The following is a 25,455-nucleotide window of genomic DNA, read 5'->3' as shown; positions in this document are numbered from 1 at the left end:
TTAAAAAAACTGTTTAGACACTTCTTCGGAAGTCAGGTGATAGGTCACTTTTTTAAGGTGGGTGGAGGGTGAAGGGGTATCTTTTTGAATCTTATAATTTTGTAACTATGAATGTAATAATTAGTATATAAAGATACTCTTTTGTATTTTCTTTTTGTAATTTTTATTGTATATGTTTGTTTTGTTTTGTATTATAAAAATTAATAAAAATTTATAAAAAAAGAAAGAAAATTGAGTATATGGAGTGATCATGGAGCTCAGAAATGATTGTTTATACTTTAAGCAAAATAGACTGAAAGGAAAGGAAGCCCATATTTGGTCATGGGGAGAAGCTAATAACCTGAACAGCTGCAACTGTACATTATTGCACTGCTCATGTTATCTGAAAGTGGGGAGGAAGATATCCCTCCTGATGGTAAAATCAACACTCTTAATGAGTCTGAAACAGTAAGCCCAGAGAATCAGAACCTTCCAAAGGCTCTCAAGAAACGGCTGACTGGTATGTATGGCTTAAATACATTACTCTAGACTTTATGAATTAGATACGTTGAACTGAATCAGAATAATTTGACTGTTACATTGTAAATACATACATTGTACTTTGACAAGAGTTTTTATAGAAGTGTTAAAGACTTGATAATCTGCATTTACAAATATTTTACTAGAAGTATATCAATAAAAAGATTTGCTTTTTAAAAGTAGGTAAAGTTGTTGAGTCCTGCTTACTCGATGACTGGCTGAATAAGAAAACTTCACTTCTCAGTAAGTGATACATTCTAAGAGCCTGTCATCTGAACAGAACGACCCGCTTCAATTGTTTTATCTTACAAGCTACATTTTCAAATCAGCTGCTCAGAGAAGAAAAAGGGCCAGAAATCATTTTCTTAAGTGAACAGTATTATAAGCAGCCACATCTATTGAATGTATTATATTTACCAAGTTGCTTCTGACTTATTAATCAATGACCTCCAAAATGTCCTCTTGTTAACAGCCTTGTTCAGGTCATGCTAACTGAGGGCCGTGGCTTTCTTTACTGAGCCAATCCATCTCATGGTGGGTTTTCCTCTTTTCCTACTGTCTTCAATGTTTCCTAACGTCATTGTCTTTTCCAGTGAGTTTTTTTCCAATGACAAAAATACAGTAGCTTCAGTTTAGTCATTTTAGCCTCTAGCAGCATAATTTCCAGATAAAGCTTTTCTTGGGCTGTACTTTATCAAGCTGTGATGGAGCGTGAGTTGTGTTTGGTATTTCCCATGTCAAAATGATGTTAATTGCATTTTTTAAAAAATGTCCGAGAAAAGGCTAGGCTGAAAAACTTTCTCCTTGGGTTGGGTTTTTATGTGTGCAGAGGGGTTGAGGGAATATTTAAACATTATCGATAGATAAAATAATGTAAAAGTGTAATTATTCATTAACAATTCATAGTGGTCAACATATAATATGAGTGCGTCATTTTGTACTTTTCCTCCATTAAAAAAAAATGTAGATCTGGCCCTGCTGGTCAGTGATGTTGGCCTGAAAAGAAAATTTACATAAAGTAACGACACTTGACAGATGAGATAGCAAATTAAATGGAGCTCTTATCTCCAAACTGCCCTGGCAGTCCACTTCAACAATTTTTCCTATGATATATTTTTTCTTGAAGTAGAACATTAATAGTAATTGCAGTGGATCATAATTGCAATATTAGTTTTGGTACACATGTTCTAAACTCTTATTCAATCAACCCCCTTGTTGCACCTTTGCTCCTTCTCCAGTGGCTGTTTATGCTAGTTCTTCAAGACGTGACTGACTTGAACTTCAAAATCATTGCAGAAATTCTGTGGCCGCTTCTCTTGTTTTTCAAGCTCTTGGCTTGATAATTTGTACAACTGAATACAGGTTAAAACAAAACAAAACAGTGGAACTGTAATACTCAAGAACAAGATCATCACTCTCTTCAATTATGCTATTTTCTTCATTCTATAATTCTATACCCAATATAGAATTTACAGCAATCAGTTGAATCACACAAAATATGGAATTAATCATAATTTATTTTCTGTTTATTAATATCACGTTTTTCTTTTTTTTCTTTTTTACAAAAAACCATCCTTTAAACAAATTAATTATGAGAATACGTTCTCACCTATCGGAGAACAAAAATATACTCAGAAGCCAATCTTGTAATTTACTCATTTGGTTGAGTGAATGAACGTCCATGTAATGAGAATCATGCAGTTGGCAGAACAACTGAATATAACTGTCTTTAAATTGAGAATGCAATCAATTTCACAGAGTTGGCAACAATTGTAATTTAGAGACCTTTAACACAGATAAATTATTTTGTAGCTATGGAACTGGGGGATGGTAGATGGGTCAGTTTTATTGTTACTGTTGTTGTTGTTTAATTCTGACAATTCTTCATGAGTATCAGAAGTCGCATCTGTCTGAAAAAAATTCACAATACTGATTTTGAGCTAGATGTGAGGCATGTCCCACCAAAATGCCGTTGCTGCAGGTTAGCATTGCCAGTGCTGCAAGTTATGAACTTTCATGATGCCAGCATTGAAGGGGGGAGCAGGTGCTCCATCTTCCAACCTCAAGATGTCCAACTGCTGCCTCTCAGTAGTAAATGGAGAAGGCAGCTCCTAGGCTTTGCCCCACCTTTGTACTGGTCAGCGAGCACAAAGGTCTTCCCCCAAAGCATGCTGTACTCCCTGCCAAGGCTTTCATTTTTTTCTTTGTGCTATAGAGGTAAACATTTTGTACCACTCCGCTGATTGCATTCCTGTATTTTGGTAAACACACAGGAGTGAACAGACTTAAGTAGGAGCATTTGAAGGACAAAGATGGTTGCTGCTTTCAATTTCAACTGAAATAGTTTCTCTGTATACTCCATATACATTCCTGCCATGGCTAAACAGAAGCTGTTTTAAGTGAGGAATCACACAGGGACCATACTATGGGAATAGGATCAATCAATATCAGATACTGAATGGGCTTAATGAAGTTCATATTTTGAGCTGTACTTGGTAAGAAAAAAAAAGGGGGGGGAGAGGAAGTGTAAGTGCATGTCTCCAAGGAAAGAATTTTTATATTACAAACTGACAGGAGCAAACCATTTTACTTGGGGGGCAGAGGAGGCTAAGAATTCAGAAATTTGGGCTACAATAGCCAACAAAAAAGGTAGATAATGTGCTATTTCCAACAGTTTAAGTATGGGCTTTCTAAAGTGCCCTGCCTGAAATGTAATGGAGGATGACTTACCGTATATACTCGCGTATAAGCCGAGTTTTTCAGCCCAAAAAAGGGCTGAAAAAGCCGAACTCGGCTTATACGTGGGTCAATACAGTAGAGGGGGGAGGGGGGAGGAGGGAAGAGGGAGGAGGGAGGGGGGAACTTACCTCCATCACCGCCCCGCCGGGTCCAGGCGCCTTCCTCCGGCTGGCAGGGGCCTTCCTGCCCAGGCAGGAGGCCCCCGCCGGCCGCGCCGACAACGACCGCGCACCTGGGCGCCTTCCTCTGGCCGGCAGGGGCCTTCCTGCCCAGGCAGGAGGCCCCCGCCAGCCGCGCTGCGGCCAACCGCGCGCCTGGGCGCCTTCGGCCGGTCGGCAGGGACCTTCCCGCCCAGGCAGGAGGCCCCCGCCGGCCGCACCGCCGCCGGCCGCGCCGCCGCCGGCCGCGCGCCTGGGCGCCTTCCTCTGGCCGGCAGGGGCCTTCCTGCCCAGGCAGGAGGCCCCCGCCAGTTGCGCCGCGGCCGACCGCGCGGCTGGGCGCCTTCCTCCGGCCGGCGGGGGCCTTTTGCCAGCCCAGGAAGGCCGCGCCGCCGCTGCCGCCACCGATTCACCGCCTCTCCAGGTAAGGGGCTCTTCCCCCTCCCCCCCTTGAATGGCACTGGGGTCGGGGTGGGTTGGGGTGGGTTGGGAGGGCTCGGAGGCCGGCGGGAGGGCGACCTGGGGCAGGGCCCTGCGCTCTAAAATGGCGGCCGCCATTTTAGAGCGCAGCATTGCTGGTAAAGGGAATTTCTTATTGACCCTCGGCTTATACGCGGGTCAATAAGAAATTCCCTTTTCTGGCCTCAAATTTGGGGGGTCGGCTTATACTCGGGTCGGCTTATACCCGAGTATATACGGTAAATGCCCAAGAAACTGAATGACACCAAAGTCATCTCAATAGGCTCAAGGTGGTACCTGAAAGCATATGGGTTGGGACTGAGAATGATGATATCATAGAAATGAGAGGCAAATGACAAGGCCATTACAATGAGTAGCAGCCAGCGGGATAAATCACTTATCTCCTCTTTGTTTCAGACAACATGAAACACAGGCAAGTACTTGTTGCCCCCCCCCCATCACAGTCTATGTACTAGGTGTGCATAGCAAGGACATATGTACCTTTTAGTTCATGCACACAGTAAAGTATGGTGCTTTATTCATTCCACTGAAAAAATAGGGCTTAAATAAATAAGGGCATCTCCCCCCAACAAGTGATGGTAATATGAAAGGTCATGGTGACATTTCACATACACATTTAAATCTAATTGTATTACAATATAAAACACAATCCCTGTTAAATCTTATCTACATTATCTTTGACATTTGCTTTAAGATGGGAAAAATAGGTATAATGAAATTTGTATTCATAAACAAAATATAAGTTTAGTCTTAGACAATATGCAAAATATCCTTTAAATAGACCTGAAATAAAGTGGGACTCTGCCCTACCTGGATGGCCCATGCTAACCTGATCTTGTCAGATATTAGAAGCTAAGCAGGATTGGCCTGGTTAGTATTTGGACTGAAGACCACCAAAGTTGTCCAGGGTCGGTATGCAGAGACAGACACTGGCAAACTACCTCTGAATGTCTCTTGCCTTGAAACCCCTAGGGGATTGCCATAAGTTGGCTACTACTTGATGGCACTCTCCACCACCACCAAACTCTAGTAATTCAGTGCATTTTCTTGCGGCCCCCGCAGTGAATAGGTGGTGGGTGCCTGGCAGAAAATGAGACAATACCATGTGTGGGTATAACAGCCCACAACTTTTTATTGGTTACAGCTGCAAAGTTTTGACTTAGCATAGGGGAATGGACTCAAGGCATCGAGTGGTTCACCTGCCACTTGATTTTGTAACCCCCATCCCTCAGCCCACCTGCTGAAGGGAAGAGCCTGGGATGGCATCAACATGGGAACACCTGGGCACAAGCCACTGTGTGATCTCCCTGACATCTGGACAAGGAGATACCACCAGCACCTAAGCTGGGCATGCCTCCTTAACGCACGCTCCCAAGACCCCTTAACAGAGCCTCTAACTAGGAATATGGGCATACAGGTTCAATCTTCCCTCAAAAGGATGCATTCCAATGCCAAAACCCCCACTAGAGATGGTTGCCTAGAGGCCACCTCCCACTAAACCTAAAACAGCTGCAACCACTCCCAGCGGCCCCACCACACATCGTGCAGCCACACATTCTGCCTCATTTTGATAGGTGAATGGCATCCAGCCTGACGAGGACCTCCTGACTGAATTAAATGTCCAGATGCTGGATTGTCCAGCCTCCTGAAGCAACTACCAGGATGCTTGCAGCCTTGGTGACCTTTTGCCAGGCCATGTAACATTATCAGTGTTCATCACACTAGGTGTGCCTCTCCAACAGGTTAGACAAGTAGTGGGCATCTGGGAATGTAGGACGTGCAGTTCCTCCTGCATTGTGCCAAGTCCAGGCTCTTATAGGATGTAAGGTTGTTCTGAGCTGGATGGTGATAGCATCTGGAGGACCATGATGCTCGACCTGACACAGGATAACCGGTAACAGCTCATCCCACCGCATGCCAAGGCACCCCACCCAAGATATGTGCAGGAAGCCCTCCAGGTCAAGATGTGTCCCCCAGCCCATTGACTTGGCATATCTCCGGGCTCAGTGCACAATGCTGTGACCGCACACCCAGATGAACTTGAGGCAGGATGCTGCAACTAGAAGGCTGTCCGATTACAGGACATTTCAACATATGTATGTGTGAACCATGACATACTGACACTTGGAGATGGCCTGTATGCATGCTTCTGTAAAGCCAATCTTGGCTGCAGAGGTGGCAGCCCCTATCCTAAAGGAGTGGCCCCAAAATTTTCCAGTGCAAGGCTGAGGGTGGCCAGGCAAGACTGTAGGACAGTGATCAATTGGTACCAAGTTAGGGTTAGTGGGGAGTGGTCAGTGGTCTAAAAATTGCTAGTAATTGTGGATTCCACATGTTAACAGATCACTTCAGGATACAATGGCTCCATATTAACATACCACACCCTCATTAGCACATTATCTTGATACTTACAGGACAATGATTAGCACATTACCTTTGATACTTTTTGCAGGACAATGATTCAGCTCAAACCCAACCCCTTTCTGACTATATATTACTCTTCCTACACACTTGACACTGAGAGACACTGTCCTTCAGTGTTACTCCTCTGAAGATGCCTGCCACAGCTGCTGGCCAAACGTCAGGAAAGAAAATACCAAGACCACGTTCACACAGCCCGGATAACCTACAAGAACCAATGAACTCTGACCGTGAAAGCCTTTGACAATATGGATAAAATTGATTCGAAATTAAAATCTGGTAAACATCACATGTTTTTCTGATGACACCAAGAGGCAAAAAGTAGCAAAAAGAAAACATACTAAAGGGATTACAATGTGTTTCATTGGTTTAACAGTTGTAGGGCTTTTTTCAGAATTGAAGTAAAGATGGACATCCTGCAGAAAGACTAGGACCCCTCTCTTTTGCGGACTGGCATCTAAAGAACAATCAAACTGATATTTTTAGACTAGGGATGATGTGAATTTTGCAGCAAATATTTGGTAGTCAAACACACCCTTTTCAACACTCACAATCAGACCATATCAAGGTTATGGTCACCTTGCACTGAAGAACTCAGAAAGCTGCCAAACAGGTCTGCAGCTTCTCTGTTGGTTAGAAGCCAACTGGAGGATCAGCTAGGAATGTGGTTCTGATCTTCTAGCATTTGCTTGTGCCTCAGTCTTGCTGTGCTGGGAAACAAGAAAATTTGGGGGGAGAATCAGAAACCAAATCCCAGCTTATGGGAGGGGGATCAGCTGGGAGTCAGTTTTTGATACTCTCTCTCCCCACAGCTTGAAGTGGAAGGAGAAAAAGTGATCAGCATTTTATCTTCCTGCTTGTGAAGGAGGGAGGGTACATCAATGATAAACTTGTAATTTCCTCACCCCAAACAAGGACAAAATGATTGCTAATGTCCTCCCCTCAAGCAATTAGCTCCTGCACTCATCTCAACCATCTTCTGTGTCCCTGCACAATAGACTCAAGGAAAAACTGAGGGGGAAGACTGAACTGCTGAGCTTTGCTCCCCCCCCCCGCCCCAAGCTACTCTCTGAGTGGCTGCAAGGCTGGGACACAGAAAAAAGTTTTCTGTTCATGCCAAACTGAAATGAACAAAAGGACATCTCTTTGAACAATGAGCTCCCTGGCCACCACTGACTATCAGAAGATGAGCCAAACCAACGGGTATTCGAATATCTTTAATTTCAACTACAAGGCTATCTGTGTGGATCTTCCAATATTTGTAAACTAATTCTGGTATGGCATGCAGTGGCATCAGACAGAGTTGCCCATGCATATTTATATTTACTCTATTATTCATGAATTAGCCCCCTAATTAAATTATGTTTGCTAGTCATTAAGAAGAAATTGAAAACATTACATGAATGGAGTTGTTCATAGCAAAAATGTTTTAATATACAAGGCAGATTAATGCTAAAAGAGAGACAGTCTACAACGGTGACATGTATGAAATTTGTCATAGAAATAATTTAAGTAAATACATGAAGTATTTTTTGGAGGAGCACTGCATCCCATTTTTTTGTGCAGTAGCATGTGGAAAACAATCTATCTGACCCAATGCCAAATGGAGAGTGGGTGGAAGGGGGGCAGAAGGAAAACACCTCCCAGCATGTAAAAGACCAGGACATGTTGTTGGGATGTAAATGGCCACAACTTCTATTGGTTACAGCTGAGAGGGCCTTGGCGTAGCATAGGGGCTGGATCCAGGATATCGGCTGACCCACTCGCCAACATCCTAATCCAAGCTCACATGCTGGAGAATAGCATGGGATGGCAGCATATGGGACTCCACTTGGGCCATTCCCATGATTCCCCTGCCACTTGGAGTGAGGCTGCTCTGACAGCCCCCAAGCTGGGCATGTCCCCTGTGAGGCCTCCCCCAAAATCCCTTAATGGGATCCCCAAGTTGGGGGAAAGGGGTATGCAGGGCAGCTTCCCCCCATACTGGACCCGACCACATGCCAACACCGCCAATTGAGTTGTGACAAGAGAAAAGCAACAACTGCAAACCATGAACAAAAGAAAATCCCCACCAGATACATGGTGGGAGGGTAAAGGCAAAGTTGAGAGGCCAACTGACCTGGCAGTGAGGAGAGGCCTGAATAAATAACCAGTCAGCAGACAAGAGTGAAAACCTCTTTGATGTGGTCAAGCCATGCCCCCTCTTCAAGCCATGCCCCCCCTTCTTCTCTTCTGACTGGCCCATTCAAATGATGGGCCAAAATGCAGGAGAAAACGACCCTGCTGCTGCCCAGCCCTCCGGAGCCAAAAAGCCTTCCTGGACCCCTTTTAGCAAAAGGGGCATCAGGTAAACCCCAGAGCCCATGCTTACTGTGAAAGTCTCAATGCTATTTCTGTCTAATAATATACAAGAGTATATTATTAGCCAATACAGAAATGCAGTGGTTCTAAGTTAAAATCAAAAACTGCTCTTCCCCACCACCCATCACATACTTTTTGCATTTTTGCAACAAATTCTGAAACACAGTGGAAGACAGCTACTCTTCCTGCATATTGCTGACTAATAAGAAGGGAGAACACAAACAGGACTGTTCTTTTGCCTCTCAGAGATTGCATTAGGGTGTTCTGGGGTTGGAGCAAGCCAAGAAGTATGCTTCATAATGCACCATCCCCTAACTGGCCAAAAGGGATTTTGAATTGGCATGTACAGTAGGTTTCCCATTTGCCCCATTATGGTGCACAATTGCCTCCCAGTTAACCAGTCTTGCTACTGCCTCTCGGTTGGTTGGTGGGCAGAAACAGGCCAGCTGAAGGGGGTAAGCAACCTGCCCGTATGGGGCAATGATGTCACTTCTGGGTTTACCAGCATCACGATGGGGATGTTATAGCATTCTCCCCGCAAAACTCTGTGGTTTCCATACAGTTTTTGGAGGATAGTGCTAGAGCATCCCGCATGATGTCAGCGCTTCCGGGTTAAACCCAGAAGTGACATCATTGTGCCGCCACCCCCAGCCCTGCCTCATAGAAGCTCCTGCTGGTGGCAAAGGGGGACCAGACAACCCTGATGTACAGAGAACTGGCTCTTGTTATGGCTGCTGTATCCTCCCCAAGTGTCCATGGCACTCTTAACTGTGGTTTCCACATAAATGGTTTCTGTCTGGGTGAACTCCCACCCTCTTCTTTTAGTGGCCTCTACCCTACCTAGAAAAGCAAGTGGGTTCCCAGTTCCTTCAATAGCAGACTGCTGAATAACTTTGGCAGACTGGTGGAGTTACAGCAGCTGGATACTAGAAGTTCACTGGCTGTACATGTCTTGTTGCCACTGGGTATAGAAGTAGTGAGCAAGTAATGATCTTTGGGCAATGGCCTGGTGATACTAGTTCTATCCACCCCTTTGCCCTCAAGCCCCATCCCTACATAATCCAAGAGTCCATGATGGTTTTGCCTAGCTGTTAAATAAATATTTTCAAGTCACTACAAAAGGTTTTTATTCATGTATAAAAATCATGAATCTTATATAAAAAACCCCGGTATGGCTCAAATTTGATGAGTACACGTGCAAAAACCACCAATGCGCTATAAAATATATACCTGACTCATGAAGGCAAAAGAATTTCAGGACTTTAAGAGCAGGGGACTGTGATGGTTTCCCCAACCTACTGAGATTAGAGTACATCAATAACTGCTGGTAAGAGATTATATGGAACTTTATTTATCTGCCTTTGCACTCCTGGGATTCTCTGGTTTGAGCAAGACAGACAGGATTTCAATTCTGGAGCAAGAGAAGGCCTTACAACAGCTGTTGCCATTTTTATAAATGCCTCTGCTGTATTTCTTGTGGCTCATAAGCATAGAGCTTTTGCTACTGGTAAAAAACAGAGAGAGAGAAGTGGGCAAGGATCATCGGTTTCAGTTTCTCTTTAAAATGGGTTTCAAAATCTCCTAGACATTTCAGAGTCCCAATCTATTCACGGCTAAGTGAACACTTTACATGCTGCAGGAATGACACAAACCCACTTGCTAGTTAGAACAGTCCCCCCTCCTTTAATGCTAATATCTGCTAACACAATGGTAGTTAATTTACAGACACTGCCAATAATCTCTGAGATCTTGGCAAGTATATTAAGATGACTTTGCAGTGCCATCACTTCTTCTTTCCCAATAATTAAGTTACAGTTTGCAGCATATAATTTCATTAATATGGATCAGCACACATATCAATGTTCAAGCAAATGCAGAGTTGCAAAATGTGTGTGTCGATAAATACACTGTTCTGGTAAATGGAAGGCAAAATCTAATCTGAAAGGATACACTGGTCTTAGTTGTTGCACACAAAAGCAGAATTAAAACTGTGTCACAGTTACCCCCCTTCCGACAACACTTCCTTCATTTGTACAAATATATACTATCGATTTCACCAGCTTCCTTATCTGCAACTGCATTTCTCTATGTAAATGGGCTCATTCTCTGAGATGACATACAACATAAAGGTGAAATGGAGCACTGTGCAGGCTGAATTAAGTGAGGTTAAGCAATGTACAAATGGGCCAGCAGTCCATCACAACAAAGAAGTCAGCTGTCACATCCAAAGTGAGGACGAAAATGACATTTGAAAGAAAGAGGGAATGAGCCTTGGTTACTCACCGTGAAGGCTTCTTCTGCTCAGAGGGACAAAGGGCATCTTCATAGTGGGTGTTTCCGTTTCCTCTTAACTCGGGAGACAGGAATCAATTATTTAAATTTTTCCAGCCTACTAGGGTAAACGCCCCCTATAGCCATTTCAAACTTTCCAAGCCTTATATCGTTAACCAGAACAGTGAAAGAAAGGTTATGTGCAACTGCAAAATGTACCCAAACTTGATGAAAGTACTTAATTGCAAACTTGAACTAGACTAAACAGAATACACTAACAGACGTCAGGGAGGGCAAGATGCCCTTCATCCCTCTGAGCAGAAGAAGCCTTCATGGTGAGTAACCAATGCTCATTCTCGCTCAGAGGGCCAGAAGGGCATCTTCATAGTGGGACATACAAGAGCAGTCCCGTAACTGGGAGGGTTAGACGTCTTGAACAATACTCTGCAGAACCCTTCTACCGAAGGCAGCATCTGCCAAGGAGTAAAGATCTAGTTTGTAATGTCGTACAAAGGTAGACACTGAGGACCAGGTGGTCACCTTACAAATTTCCTCAATGGGGGCCTGCCTGTCAAACGCTGTGGACGTGGCTGCACTTCTGACAGAGTGCGCGGTGATGTCTCCTGGAATGGGGAGTTTGCTTTCTTGATACGCCGACTTAATACAAAGGCAATATTGCGGCTCATAGAAGCCCTAGACATGGGTTTACCTTTGTTAGGAGGAGAAATGTTAATAAACAGAGCCTCTGATCTTCTGATAGATTGAGTGCGAGAGATGTAAATGTGCAGTGCTCTTCGTAAATCAAGTGTGTGCCATGACCTCTCTTTGGGAGTCTTAGGATTAGGGCAGAAGGAGGGTAAAACTACGTCCTGCTCTTTGTGGAATCTTGCGTTGCATTTTTGTGTAAAGGAATGGTCATGTCTGAGAACAACCATGTCCTTGTGTAAGGAGTCCTGGCCTAATTGAAAGAACACCTAACTCAGACACTCTGCGAGCAGACGTGACTGCCGTCAGAAACAGAGCCTTCATTCTGAGCCACTTGAAGTCTCGAAGGGTGGTCTAGTGAGGGCTGTGAGAACGTTGTGAAGACTCCATGTGGGAAATCTGTGCCTGACAGGAAGTGAAATAAGGCTCAAGCCTCTGAGGAAGCCCTTAATATGAGGAAGTTTAGTCAGTCGATATCCCGATACCCTAGGCACGATGGTGGCTATTGAAGCCAGTTGTCTACGAAGTGTGGAAGGAGATAAGCCTAGCTTTTGGACTTCGTGAAGAAAGGATAAGACTCCTGCTGTTCTAGGCTTAAGTGGATCGATAGATTTACATCTGCACCATCTGGTAAACGCTTTCCAGGATGAATTATATATTCTCTGGGTAGAGGGTCTAAGTGCTGCCTGAATGGTGTTAATGATGTCTGCACTGTAACCTAAGGCTGAGAGTCTCTTCCGTTCAATTCCCATACGGTCATTTTATACCATCCTGGATTGGGGTGACAGACCGGTCCCCGCACCAGAAGGTCCTGCCTGTCCGGGAGCCTCCAGTAGTTGTTGTTCGCCATTTGTACTATGGTCGAGAACCAAGGGCGTCTGGGCCAAAATGGGGCTATGAATATTACGTGTGCTTTCAGTAGGCGTAGCCTTCTCAGGACTCTCGGGATGAGAGGGAGAGGTGGAAATGCATACAGAAGACCCTTGGGCCACTGGGACACTAGTGAATCTGTCTGCTCTGCTCCCTGCTGAGTGTACCTGGTGTAATACCTCTTTAGTTGATGGTTGCTGTTGGAAGCAAATAGGTCCACCTGAGGGGTACCGTGTTTCTGGGTGATGCTGGGTGAAGGGACCATTCTGCCTCGCTGATAGTCTCCCTGCTGAGCCAATCTGCTGAACGTTTACAGCTTCCTGAATGCGTTCGGCAGCTATCGAAGACAAGTTGCGTTCGGCCCACAGAAGAATTATCAGAGCTTCCTTGTGTAAGGCCGAGGACCTCGATCCCCCCTGTTTGTTTAAATGTGCCTTTGCGGCGACATTGTCCGTTCTTATTAAAACATCTTTGCCCTGCAGTAGGAGTTGGAAGCTCAGTAGGGCTCTGAATATTGCCCTGAGCTCTAAAATGTTTATGTGTAATAGCTGTTCCTGGGAAGACCAGGTGCCCTGTGCTTGGTGTCCCTGGATTGTTGCCCCCCACCCTGTGGTGCATGCGTCTGAATACTTGGAGCGGAATAGGGAGGATGAACCGAAGACCTTTGGAAAGGTTGCTTCGGTTGGACCACCATTTTAGACTTTTTCTGGTTTTTGCGGGAATGAAAACATTCTTGTCCCTTTTTCTTTGTATATCCCCCTGGAAGGGTCTGAGGAGCCACTGTAAGGGCCTTGCATGGAGGCGAGCCCATTGGATGGTCGAGATACAAGATATCATGTGACCTTGCAGTTTGGCCAATGACATGAGTTTGACTACTTGGGAGGTGTGTGCCTTTCTGGCTAATGAAGCTATTAGGGTGATCTTGTCCTGTGTGAGAAACAGAGTGTTTCTTTGAGTGTCTATATCTACTCCAAGGTGTTTTAGTCTCTGTGAGGGAATGAGTAGGCTCTTTTTGTAGTTGATTAAGAAGCCGTGGTTTGATAGATTCTCTATAACCCTTTGTGTGTGATCTTAACTTTGTTGTTCTGAGTCTGCGCATATTAGAATGTCGTCGAGATATGGCAGAATTCTGATTCCTTCTTTGCGTAGTTCTACCACTAGAGTCAGCAACACTTTGGAAAATACCCTCGGAGCTGAGGTCAGCCTGAATGGGAGGGCCCTGAACTGGAAATGTCTTCCTTGATAGAGGAATCTCAGGAAGCGTCTGTGAGCGGGGGAGATTAGAATGTGAAGATAGGCTTCGGTGAGATCGATGGATCGATGGATGTGAGAAAGTCCGTAGGCCTTAGAGCCTCTGTGACGGACCTCAGTGTTTCCATGCGGAAACGTTTTAATGATATAAAGTTGTTGAGAAAGTTGAGGTCCAGAATTGGTCTGCAGCCTCCATCCCTTTTGGGCACTGTAAAGGAAAACGAATAAATTCCTGATGAGCACTCCAATGGAGGAACCAATTCTATGACCTCAATGTCGATCAAATGTTGGATGGCGTTTAAAGATCTTTGAACCTTGATTTTGTCTTTTGAACCTGGGGAGACCACTAGCCTGTCGGGTGGAATACGTGAAAACTGTAGACTGTAATTGTGGGTAATGATGTTTTGAACCCACTGGTCTGGATGGGAGGACAAGCACTGAGGTAGAAAAAGACTGAGCCTTCCTCCCACAGGCTGTGACCTGGCATCATTGTTTGGATTGGCGACCGGGTTTATCCCCTTTGCTGCCTTGAAAGGAAGGAAACTTGGAAGATTTGTTGAATCTGCCCCCCCTTCGAAAGGAGCTACAGTTTTGTCCCCACTGAAATCTGCGTTGCTCAGGTCTGAATTTTTGAAGAGTGTGATAAGATCTAAAGGTGGTAGACTGAGAAAAGCCCCTGGATTCCTTTGGGAGGCTTTTAGGTAAGGCTTTTCTCTTATCCTTGGTCTCCACTAGAATTGGGTCCAATTTATCTCCAAATAATCTCTTCCCTTGGTAAGGGAAACCCATGAGCACAGATTTTGAGCGGTGTTCAATCTGCCAGGGACGAAGCCAGAGAGCCCTTCTGGCAGCAGAGGCTGTGGCCAGGGCTCTGACAGCAAAAGACATGGTATCTAAAATAGAATCAGCTAGGAAGGATACTGCTCTGAGTATCCTGGATACTCCTTCAAAAGCCTGTTTTTCTTCCTGAGGAATGATCTGAGCAAGTTTCCTAGCCCAAATAATGGCTGCTCTGGAAACTAAGGCAGAGGTAACTGAAGCGCTGATGGCTAGGGCAGACGCTTCGTGTGCCTTCTTACATGCTAGCTCTGCCTTTCTGTCAGCAGGATCTCTGATCATGGCCTGACCTTCTTCCATGACAATATCAGAGGTGTGAAGAGCAGTTACCGGGGCCTCCACTGGTGGAACCTTAAGGAGCTCTGAAGTGCTTTGGTCTAAGTTATAAAACCTTTTTGTTGCAATAGGGAATTGTTTGGATGCCATGGGCTTCTCCCATTCCAATCTCATAAGTGTTAAGAAGTAGTCAGGTACTGGGTGTCATGCAGATGGAAAAACTCTTTGGTGCCCTTTACTCTTTGGGAATGAGTAGGATCAGAGTCCTCTGCTAGATCAAGAGCTGCTAAGGTTTTAGACAACAGAAGCGGGAACTCCTGAGTTGAAAACCCGATTGTTTAGGCTGTTCAATCAGATCCTCTCCGTCTGAACTGAACTCCCCCTCCTCTTTTTCACTGGCCTCATCTCTGGATGAGATAGGAGTGTAGTCTCCTTGAACTTGGAAGGATTGTGCCCCAGAAATGTCCTTTAAGATAGCCTTTGTGGGCCATCTGCCTTCTGAGTAGACATCTGCCCCCCCCCCCGTCTGGTCAGTCCTGGGTCCCTTGGCCTGCGCCATTTGGGAAGAGCTTGACTGGGAAGAGGGGGAAGGAGGGGGGTTGAGCCGCCCTTAGGCCTTTAGCGAAGGCGTCTCTAATTAGGGTCGAAAGCTCTGCCTTCAAAAAGGGAAACCCAGTATCTTGAATTGGGGGAAGAATAATCCTACCGGCAGAAGAAGTCTCCGATGCCTCATTCCGTCCCTGACGAGAAGGCGAGCCTCTGGATGGAGAATTAAGAGGCAAAGGCGAGCCGCCGGCCTCAGCGCCTTCCCCCCTTTCGGACTGCGCAGGAGAAGCGGCGACCGCCGCTGTGAAGTCCCCGCTGCCAACCGCCGCAGAGCTAACTCCGCTTTTGGAGCTGAGTGGGCAGCAGCGAGAATGCGCTTGTTGCGCTTGTTGGTGTTGGACGAGCTGGCCCTTTTGCGTTTGCCAGCTCTGCTCGCGCCGCTCTTGTCTGCGCCACTCGGCCCGCTCTTGCCAGCACCACTCGAGCCGCTCTTGCTCTTTGCGCTTGCCTTTAAGTCCCCTGCATAGCTGCAGGAAGGCTGGTTAAGCTCCTGAGACGAGCTCCGTGAAGCTGCCGTTAGGAGGCTGGGGTCCAAATCTGACTGCACAATAAAGGCGTCGTCATGCTTGGCCGCCATTTTGTTGGGTAGTAAAAACTCTAACTTTCTACCAAACTTCTACCTCCCTTAAAACCCTGAAGAGAGAAAGGACAGAAGGGGAGGAAGATATAGAATATTAGAAGTAGATTTAGAGAAGGTAGAAAAGAAGGATAAGGCTGGTTATCTGGCCCTCTGAGCGAGAAGAATACCTGTTTTGTGTACCTGATTAGAAATTATGCATCAAAAATTAGTACTGCTTTTGAAGAGTGTTTCCAGTATGATGTGCACAATATCAGGGTATTAAGTAAGTACCCAAATAGCAGTCTCTACTGATTTTGTCAACTAAGCAGTGCATTCCTGAGGTGGGGGGCTGAAAGTTATCTGGCGGCGGCGTGACCCTGCTGCCAGTGTAAGTGGCCTCTTATCACAGAATAAGAGGCAGTTGTGCTGGTGGTGGGGGAAGTTCCGTTGGCACCTGGACGCCGCAGACCAGCACACCACCCCTCCAACACTGCAGTCTCTCCAGGACCTAAATCCCAGAAGAGATATGTGGTGCTGGCATGTGGGGGGCGTTCCCAGGGTGGAGCTGATGATAGTCAGCTTCAAAGCCCCCTCCAGCAACAGCGTTGCTGCGCCAGGTTTTACCTGGTGCAGCATCACTGTTTGCAATGGGGGGGGGAAGCCCCGTTTTCTTTTTAAAAGTCTTTTTTAAGCCTTTTGGCAGCCAGGGAATCTCTTTGGAGGCGCCGCAGTGGCGCCTCATCTATGTTGTTCCTGGCCGCCGCAAGGCTCAGGAATGAGCCTAAGGTCTTATGTACAGGACTTAGACTGACTACAGATACCTTTGGTCAGGGAAGAGAGAGAGAGAGAGGACATTTTCTTTCCTTGAAACGCTCACTAGAGATTGGCTTCTTCTTACTTAGCCCCAAACACACACTTAGCACACACAGGTATTTTCACTATTTCTTTTTCCGCAGTTGAGATGACAGAATGCGGTGAAAGAAATAACACTGCATACAAGCCGATGTCTCCATTCACACCATACTGTCACAGCCCTCTGGATAGCAGGATTGCTATAAACTGATCAAGCACAGGAAAAAGCTTTTGATTTAGAGTCTTTTAGTTGTTTATTACAGGTAACGTCATGGCAATAAATAAAAAGGAAACTTATAAAAGCCACATAAGACAAGATTAATCTTAGGTCCCTCAGAAAACTAAATTGCAGCATCTAAGAGGGTTTTTTAACCTTGAAAAGTGTGTATGCTATATATGTACAGAACACACATCTAAACAGAGAACACTATGACATAGTTGGTAAGAAAATGAACCGCACTCTCTGAGGGTGGGGGAGAGAATGTCTTGCCGGTCCACCAATTCAATTCCCTGTGTGTGTGTGTGTTAAGTGCCGTCAAGTCGCTTCCGACTCATGGCGACCCTATGAATGAAAGTCCTCCAAAATGTCCTATCTTTGACAGCCTTGCTCAGATCTTGCAAATTGAAGGCTGTGGCTTCCTTTATTGAGTCAATCCATCTCTTGTTGGGTCTTCCTCTTTTCCTGCTGCCCTCAACTTTTCCTAGCATGACTGTCTTTTCTAGTGACTCTTGTCATCTCATGACATGACCAAAATACGATAGCCTCAGTTTAGTCATTTTAGCTTCTAGGGTCAGTTCAGGCTTGATTTGATCTATGACCCACTGATTTGTTTTTTTGGAAGTCCACGGAATCCATAACACTCTCCTCCAACACCACATTTCAAAGGAATCTATTTTCTTCCTATCAGCTTTCTTCACTGTCCAGCTTTCACACCCATACATAGTAATAGGAAATACGATGACATGAATTAATCTAGTCTTGGTGGCCAGTGACACATCCTTACACTTCAAAATCTTTTCTAGCTCCTTCATGGCTGCCCTTCCCAGTCTCAATCTCCTTCTGATTTCTTGGCTGCAGTCTCCCTTTTGGTTGATGGTGGAGCCAAGGAATAGAAAGTCTTGAACAATTTCAATTTCCTCATTGTCAACCTTAAAGTTGTATACTTCTCCTGTAGTCATTACTTTTGTTTTCTTGATGTTCAGCTGTAGTCCTGCTTTGGCACTTTCTCTTTTTACTTTCAGCAGTAGTCGTTTCAAATCGTTACTATTTTCTGCCAATAATGTAGTGTCATCAGCATATCTCAAATTATTAATGTTCCTGCCTCCAATTTTCACTCCACCTTCATCTAAATCTAATCGAGCTTTCCTATTTATGTTCTGCATATAGATTGAAGAGATAGGGAGATAAAATACATCCTTGTCTGACACCTTTGCCAATTGGAAACTATTCCATTTCTCCATATACTGTTCTAACTATGGCCTCTTGTCCAGAGTACAGGTTGCACATCAAAACAATCAGATGTAGTGGCACACCCATTTCCTTTAAAACCAGCCATAGCTTTTCATGATCCACACAGTCAAAAGCTTTGCTGTAATCTATGAAACACAAGCTGATTTTCTTCTGAAATTCTCTCGTATATTCTCTCAATTCCCTAGCTGGAATCAACCAGAGCAAAGAGCGTTGTCCTCTGGCCTTTCTCAGCCAACCCCACCTCTAGTGGATCAACCAGAAAGGCAAGCTGCAAATAACAGCATGGCAGGTGCAGGCAAGAGCCTGAGAGCTCTGGTGATACTGCCAGTCCTCCACTACCCATCCCCTGCTGGGCACAATAAGGCTCCCCCACATATAAGGAATAGCACTTGTCTTGGATGATATTTAACTGCACTTAGATAGGGCTGCCATCTTTTATTCCATTACTTGACCTAATTACCTTCCTTTAAAAGACAATTGATACAAATATACTACCATGGCCTTTAACCACTCTATAAGAAACACAAATTAGTATGTAAAGTAGGTGATCCATATTTTATACATTATCACAAGCATAGGGTTGGGGTGAGAGAGAATCTGCCAATGGTGCCTTTAATTCCCTGGAGTGTAAATTAAGCATTCATCCAGCAAAATGTTTAACTTATGTAGTTAACGCCTATCTCACATTGAAGCCTTCTTTAAAGGGTCGGATAAGAAAAAATACCTGAAACAAATATTGTTCTAAAATAAAAACCCATCAAAAAACATAAAAAAATCTCCACAGCATTCCTTCACATTTAAAATTGCCCCTTCTCCTAATACACATAACCTCTATCACTAGAGAGTATTTTTGTGAATTCTAAAGGCTGTTTAATCCATTTTCACTTTGGAAGGCAAACTGATTTTTAAAAAAGGTTGTACACATGTTCAGGATAAAACACTGTCCTTTCTCAGTTAATGAAGCTTTAATCTGGATTTTCCAAAACCTATTTTGATCCATTTGTTGTTTTTGCACTTTCTACTTTAGGTCTGTGAAACCTTTAAAAATCTGTTTCCCTTCAGAAGCCAAAGCAGATTTAAATAGGTTGTAGGAAAGGGATAACCTGGATAACCCTGGATAGCCTGATTTTGTCAGATCTCAGAAGCTAAGTCTGGTTGACCCTGGGAAGTATTTGGATGGGAGACCTCCAAGGAATACCAGGGTTGTGATGTGGAGGCAGGCAATGGCAAATCACCTCTGACTGTCTCTTGCCTTGGAAACCCCATCAGGGGTTGTCATAAGTCAAATATGACTTGATGGCTGTCACTAGCAAAGAGTTAATCTTTGAGAGCTCAGGAAAAAAGACTGGCAGGGAGTGGGCGGAGCTAAGAAGCTCACTCTCTCTTTTCTGAAAAATGGGGGGAGCCTGTTTTTGGTAACCTGCATGTTCAGTAGCTGTTTTTGGCTTTGGGAACCTGAGGGTTCAGATTTGCCTAAGTGGTTGTGAAACAACTCCTGTGGAGTGACAGGCAGAGATTGGGAAGAAAGGGACCCTTTCTGAGGTCACTGAAAGGGAACTGGCTCTGGGAAGGAGATATTCCAGATACGGGATTTTGTTAAGGGATTACTGCCACAAAAGTGGGGAAGATCTATAGAAAGAACTGGAAGAGAGATTTGAGGAACAATTTCCATACTTCTTTGTTCTCTGGCAGAGAGACTGCATAATCTCCAAACTTCCCGATTAACTAGGCAGCAGAGTCTGAATAGGAACATCTATAGGAAGTTCTTTGAACTGAATTTGGGTACTTAATTTAAGAATTGTAATTCTGTACTAACTAAGATCTAAGATCTATGCCTTCTCTGTAGTAAAACTTATAAACTAGCTCTGGTTCTATGCCAGATACCAGAAAATTTAATGTATATGGCCATTTGCCATCACAAATAGCTAAAACATAGTAGGTTCCATGGTTTCCCTACAAGCCATTTTCCCTCCAAGTCTATCCCTTGTACAGTGTTTAATAAATCTCTGTTACTTGGTTGATAACTTGAAAAAGCCTCTGGTGTCTCATTTCTACTGAGGTAAAATAAGTAAAGGGATTAAGGAGAAAAATTACAACTCCAATCAAACATTTTGGAAAGCAGTCTCTCTTTCGCTTGGTACACACGGATCGTGATAATGACGAAGGAAGGAAGGAAGGAAGGAAGGAAGGAAGGAAGGAAGGAAGGAAGGAAGGAAGGAAGGAAGGAAGGAAGGAAGGAAGGAAGGAAGGAAGGAAGGAAGGAAGGAAGGAAGAGCTAAGAAACCATAGGTACTTAAGTGTGGCTTGTTTCATCCCCTTTGGTGCCACAAATCATAAACCAAGAACATTGGGCAGCAAGCTCAAAACAAAATAAAAACAATGCTGATTGAGCTGATATAGCTTCAAGGTTACATAGACAAATACACTTTAAAGCTAGGGCTTTTTTGTTATTAAAAACAATCCAAGGTCATTAAAAAAGCTCAAAACCACCATTATGTACCTCAGAATATCCACGGAACAGCCCTCTGGCTAGATGCAGACTACAAAATTGCTAAAACGATAATGTAAAAAGGATAAAACCCCTAAAAGCCTGGGTGAAAAGAAATGGCGTGGCATCTAAATGACAGCAAGATGGGAACCAGACAAGACTCAATGGAGTGGCCATTCCAATACCGAGTTGCTACCCCTGAAAATGTTCTCTCTCTCTGCACCCCTGAAAATGATACTCACTGCACTGGCAGGGGCACAGAGAGTAGAGTTTGGGAGGCAGATATTAGCTGGGGAGCTACACTGTCAATGAGTTGATTCTTTCAGACCTTAATGGTTTGGGGGCAGGGTGGCTCTGGACCCATTTCAATCCAGCTTCGGTCCTGACCATGGGACGGAAATGGCACTGGTCGCTCTCACAGACTTAAAGAATGAGCACTTTGAATTGTGAATGGAAACAGATGGACAGTCAGTACATATCTTTCAGTATGAAAGGTGATACTGTATCACCAGTCCATAAAAACAGATAATGTAATATACCCCATTAAAAGAATCTAGAGATTGAATAATATTAGACATAGTGATAACATTTTCCTTTTGTTCTCTAAGTGGCTTCTAATTTCTTTCCTTAATAAACATATTTCAGAAGATACACAACTGGGTTATTGGCTATTCTGGATGATTCACTGAAATGATAAATAGGGATTAAAAAGGCATTTTAAAGGTTAGTGAAAGCCTTAGCTGAGTTCACAGAAGAGAAATTATCCTGGGATGGGCCATGAACTCAATTAAGGATAATTTTCTGTACACAGGAAGGAATAAGCTACAATCACCATAATGAAAGCAATGATGCCTTAATGAAAAGCATTAATGTATTTTCAGTTAAGTGATATGTGAACAACCTTTCTAGTCTAATGTAAGAATTACCTATTGAAGAACTGGTGTATTTTTAATTGGTCCAAATTAATATTACAGTTTATATTCAAACTGAAAATTCTATTTGTGGTAAGCATAACAAAATATATCTAGAAGTAGAAATGCTTAAAAGCTCTAAAGAAGCGTTGAGATACACAGCCCATTCCTGAGGCTGGGGGCCAAATCGTCTTCATCTCAAAATGAAGGAAAGCTTTAATAAAAATCAAGTCAGGACAAAGTGACTGAAGCTTGTCCAGAAGCCATCGAATTGCAAGGGATAGATATGAACAGACACATGGAGATGCAAAGCAGACAGGTATTCTGTGCTTGAAGCCCTGGACACTGCAACTGTTAGGTTGCATTATAAACTGAGAGTTCCCGCAACAAAAGTAAAGTAATTGTGTTTTGGCCAGAAGCAAACAATACTGGGTATGGTTTAAAAGGCAGCCAGGGCAAGAAAAAAAAAAAAAGCAGAAAATTTTCTAACACCATCTCAAATTAAACTGGTTTCTAGTTCAATTACAAGTTTCCTGATCCATTCACGGAATTTAGTTGGTTGGACTCACACTCCCCATGTGAGGGCAACCAATTCCAGCAGCAGCACCTCAGGAAATAAGCACACTTGAGTTCCCTGAGAGGGAAGCTTTATAGATTTTGGTTAGTGCTGATCTCTGAGTCTGGAGCAAACTTATTTTTCCCACTTAAGGTAGGTATGGAACTGGCTGGGGATTAGATTCATACCTAGGATGTTGCTGACAAGAAGTGAAAGATTAACACAACCTTCTAAGGGAGAGAAAGAATCTCTGCTGAGCACATGGCCCATTGGCTAGGCCTCAAAATGCCAGACAAGCTGTTCTCAAAGTCTAAGAAGGTCACTCCGTGAAAGAAAGCATGATGGGAGCAAAAACAAGTAAAAGTAAAGTCATGATAAATGTGCTCCACCACAACCACAATTCATTCCAATGATATACAGAACAGTCCATGGATTTTTGTAAAAGACATCAATGCAAACTTTTTTCTTTAAAATCATTATTATTTAAGCAATGTCATTAAGTCTAATGATCTAAATCTGAGCATTAAAAGATATAATGAACTATTTGGGTAAAATCTATTTAGATAAAACCAAAGAAAAAGAGATAACTAACAAGGTTTTTTTTTAACATATTCATTTTTGCAGTTTGTTATCCCAGTTCCAGCGGACCAAAGACTATTAAGTGATCAAGGACTGCTAGTAAAATTTTGGATCCTAAATTGAAAAGGGTAATTTGGGAACTCAAAATAGACAGATATTTTGGCACACTGTTTGCAGTAAAATGAAGAGAAGTTGCTTATTATTATAAAGCAAGCCCATTACGAAACTCCAACTGCATTCACTTGTTTGAATAATGGAGGTCCAAACACTATACTATACATAATTTTATTTTAGTAAGTTTATTCGATCTTTAAAATAAACTCTAGCTTAAGAGATTCCTTGATATCTCATTATAACCTTGGTAATAAAATATGATGACTAGATATTGTGTTATGGTAATAATCTACATCCAGGATTGTTCTATCCAGGCAATAGGGGACTATCAATGATGTGTGTCTCCTACCAATTAGTTTAATCTAGATTCCAGAATGGCCTGCATTTAAATGTCACTACCAAGAATGAGCATGCTCTTCTGAAGTCTAGGATATTAAGAAATAAAGATGAAGAAAAAAGAGAACATCATTATGAAGGCAAGGTTACACATTCAGAAATATTAAATATTTTTTGCCACATGTAAAAGTAGTAGAAATAACATTTTATAGGACAGTTATTTTGCTCGATACAGTATGGACAAGTTGATTTGATAAACACACTTCATACTTGTCGTCTAGGAACTACTGAGACCAGCCTGATAAAATCTTCCCTAAGAGAAATTACTTTTTGCATGTTTCATCAATGAATCTAATTGAGTTTGAAAATGGTGCTTCATTTCATAATCTATCAGTGTATTTTAAGAATCAATTGGTCTCGGATTTTATGCACTGATAAATCTACAACTGCTGAGCTTTTGGTAGCATTCTAATTTTTAAATGTTCTGGAGATGAATCAATGCACATTTGGACAGATCACCCTCTCCTTAATATTAATCTATTAAAGTTAATGCTTTAGACCTTCCCTGCAGCTGAATATCTCTGAAAAACATGGAAAGATGTGATAATCATGGAAGCAAGGTGATACCACATCACTGCATATAACATCACTATTCCGATAATGGTTCATATTTGTCAAAACAACAACAACATAATTTCTACTTTACATTATACCCTGTCAGAAACAACATTAGAAGAAAGATAATTATACAAATCACAAGTTCTAATGCAGTGGAGGCACTGCTGAGGAAATGCCTTTATTATGTGATACAGCAAAGTGAAAAATTTAACACTTGACAGCACAATCCAAAAGGGGGAGCCCCTAAAAGCATTGAGGAGGCAGCTCGGCTGCACCGTACCTGGCCGTAGCGCAGATACTTCCCCCAGATCACACTGTTAGTCTTTTCCTGATATTTAACACAACAGACATACTTGAAGCTTTAAATCAGGCCCAATCATATTTTTTGCTGCTCCTGGAAATGTTATCCATGCTAGGAATTTTATTTAACAATTTTCTTAAGGATGAAAATAGAAATCCTCTGGATAATACAGGAAAAATGTGGATTTAATGAAGCAATACAGATTTTGCTCCTAACAATAAATATACAGGTGGAATTTTTTCAGCTTCACCAGATGAGCCTCCTGCTAGAATACAGAGATTTCATCATTGCCATCCACGCCTCACAGTGTCATCTGAAGTAGAGTTACATCCTTCTAATTCTATTGGAGTTAGAAGGGTATAAACTCTGCATATGATCACACTACCTGCAACCTACAGATCAGATCAGTATAAGGTTTCCCTTGAAGTCTGTTCAGAAAGTTCAATTTGTCTAAATGCCACAGCCATTTCCCCCCATGGTATTAGCAGTGAAACCATACAATACTCATACTGTAGTACTTATATGCTTCCTGGGGTCATTTAAGGTGCTGGCTTTACCGTAAGTGGTCTGGGTCCTAAGTATGTCAAGAAGTATCTACTCCCAAATGAACCATGGTAAAATGAAAAGACTGTATACATGTTCTGGAGAGAAGATAAAACCAGGAACCATGTGCAACCATTGGACTCATATCTTTCCAAAAGACTAGAAGAGCATTAAGAAAGAGAAATTATATTTCATAGAGTTTTAAACATACAAACACACACAAGGTAAGATCCATATGGTTGCAGAGAAAACTTTTCCAACTATGACTCCACTAAGGTGCTAAGTAACATGTCTCCTGAAATCTCTGTACAATGTGTGCAATAAGGACATTGCCCACCTCTGCATAGCAACCCTGGACTTACTTGGTGGTCTTACTTACTGGGCCATCCAAGTCAGGACAATGTGGCAACAGTGTTTACAAATTTCATAAAATTTATATTAAATGTTGTTACAGCTGCTTCTTTAGTGTTCTTATTTAGTGTTCACTCAATATTGGAAGAAAAGATCATGTTGTCAACTGAAAGAAATTTAAAGATTTTATTCAGTATAATCAAATTGACATATTTTGTAAAAAAGCAGAAGTATTGTTTCCCCTTTTGTTATGCCATTTTCTTTATTGTTTGCATCTTTTCT

General features: G+C 43.1%; 1 protein-coding gene across 3 annotated transcripts in view; it reads right to left on the bottom strand.

The window, feature by feature from the left end:
- Positions 1-25,455, bottom strand: part of TAFA5 (TAFA chemokine like family member 5) — a 365,774-nt gene that overhangs the window by 107,178 nt on the left and 233,141 nt on the right. The window lies entirely within an intron of this gene.

Source organism: Euleptes europaea, chromosome 3, assembly GCF_029931775.1.
Source record: "Euleptes europaea isolate rEulEur1 chromosome 3, rEulEur1.hap1, whole genome shotgun sequence".
Classification (NCBI taxonomy): Eukaryota; Metazoa; Chordata; class Lepidosauria; order Squamata; family Sphaerodactylidae; genus Euleptes; species Euleptes europaea.
Note: the sequence above shows the minus strand (reverse complement) of the source record. Positions and strands in the feature narration are given on the sequence as shown.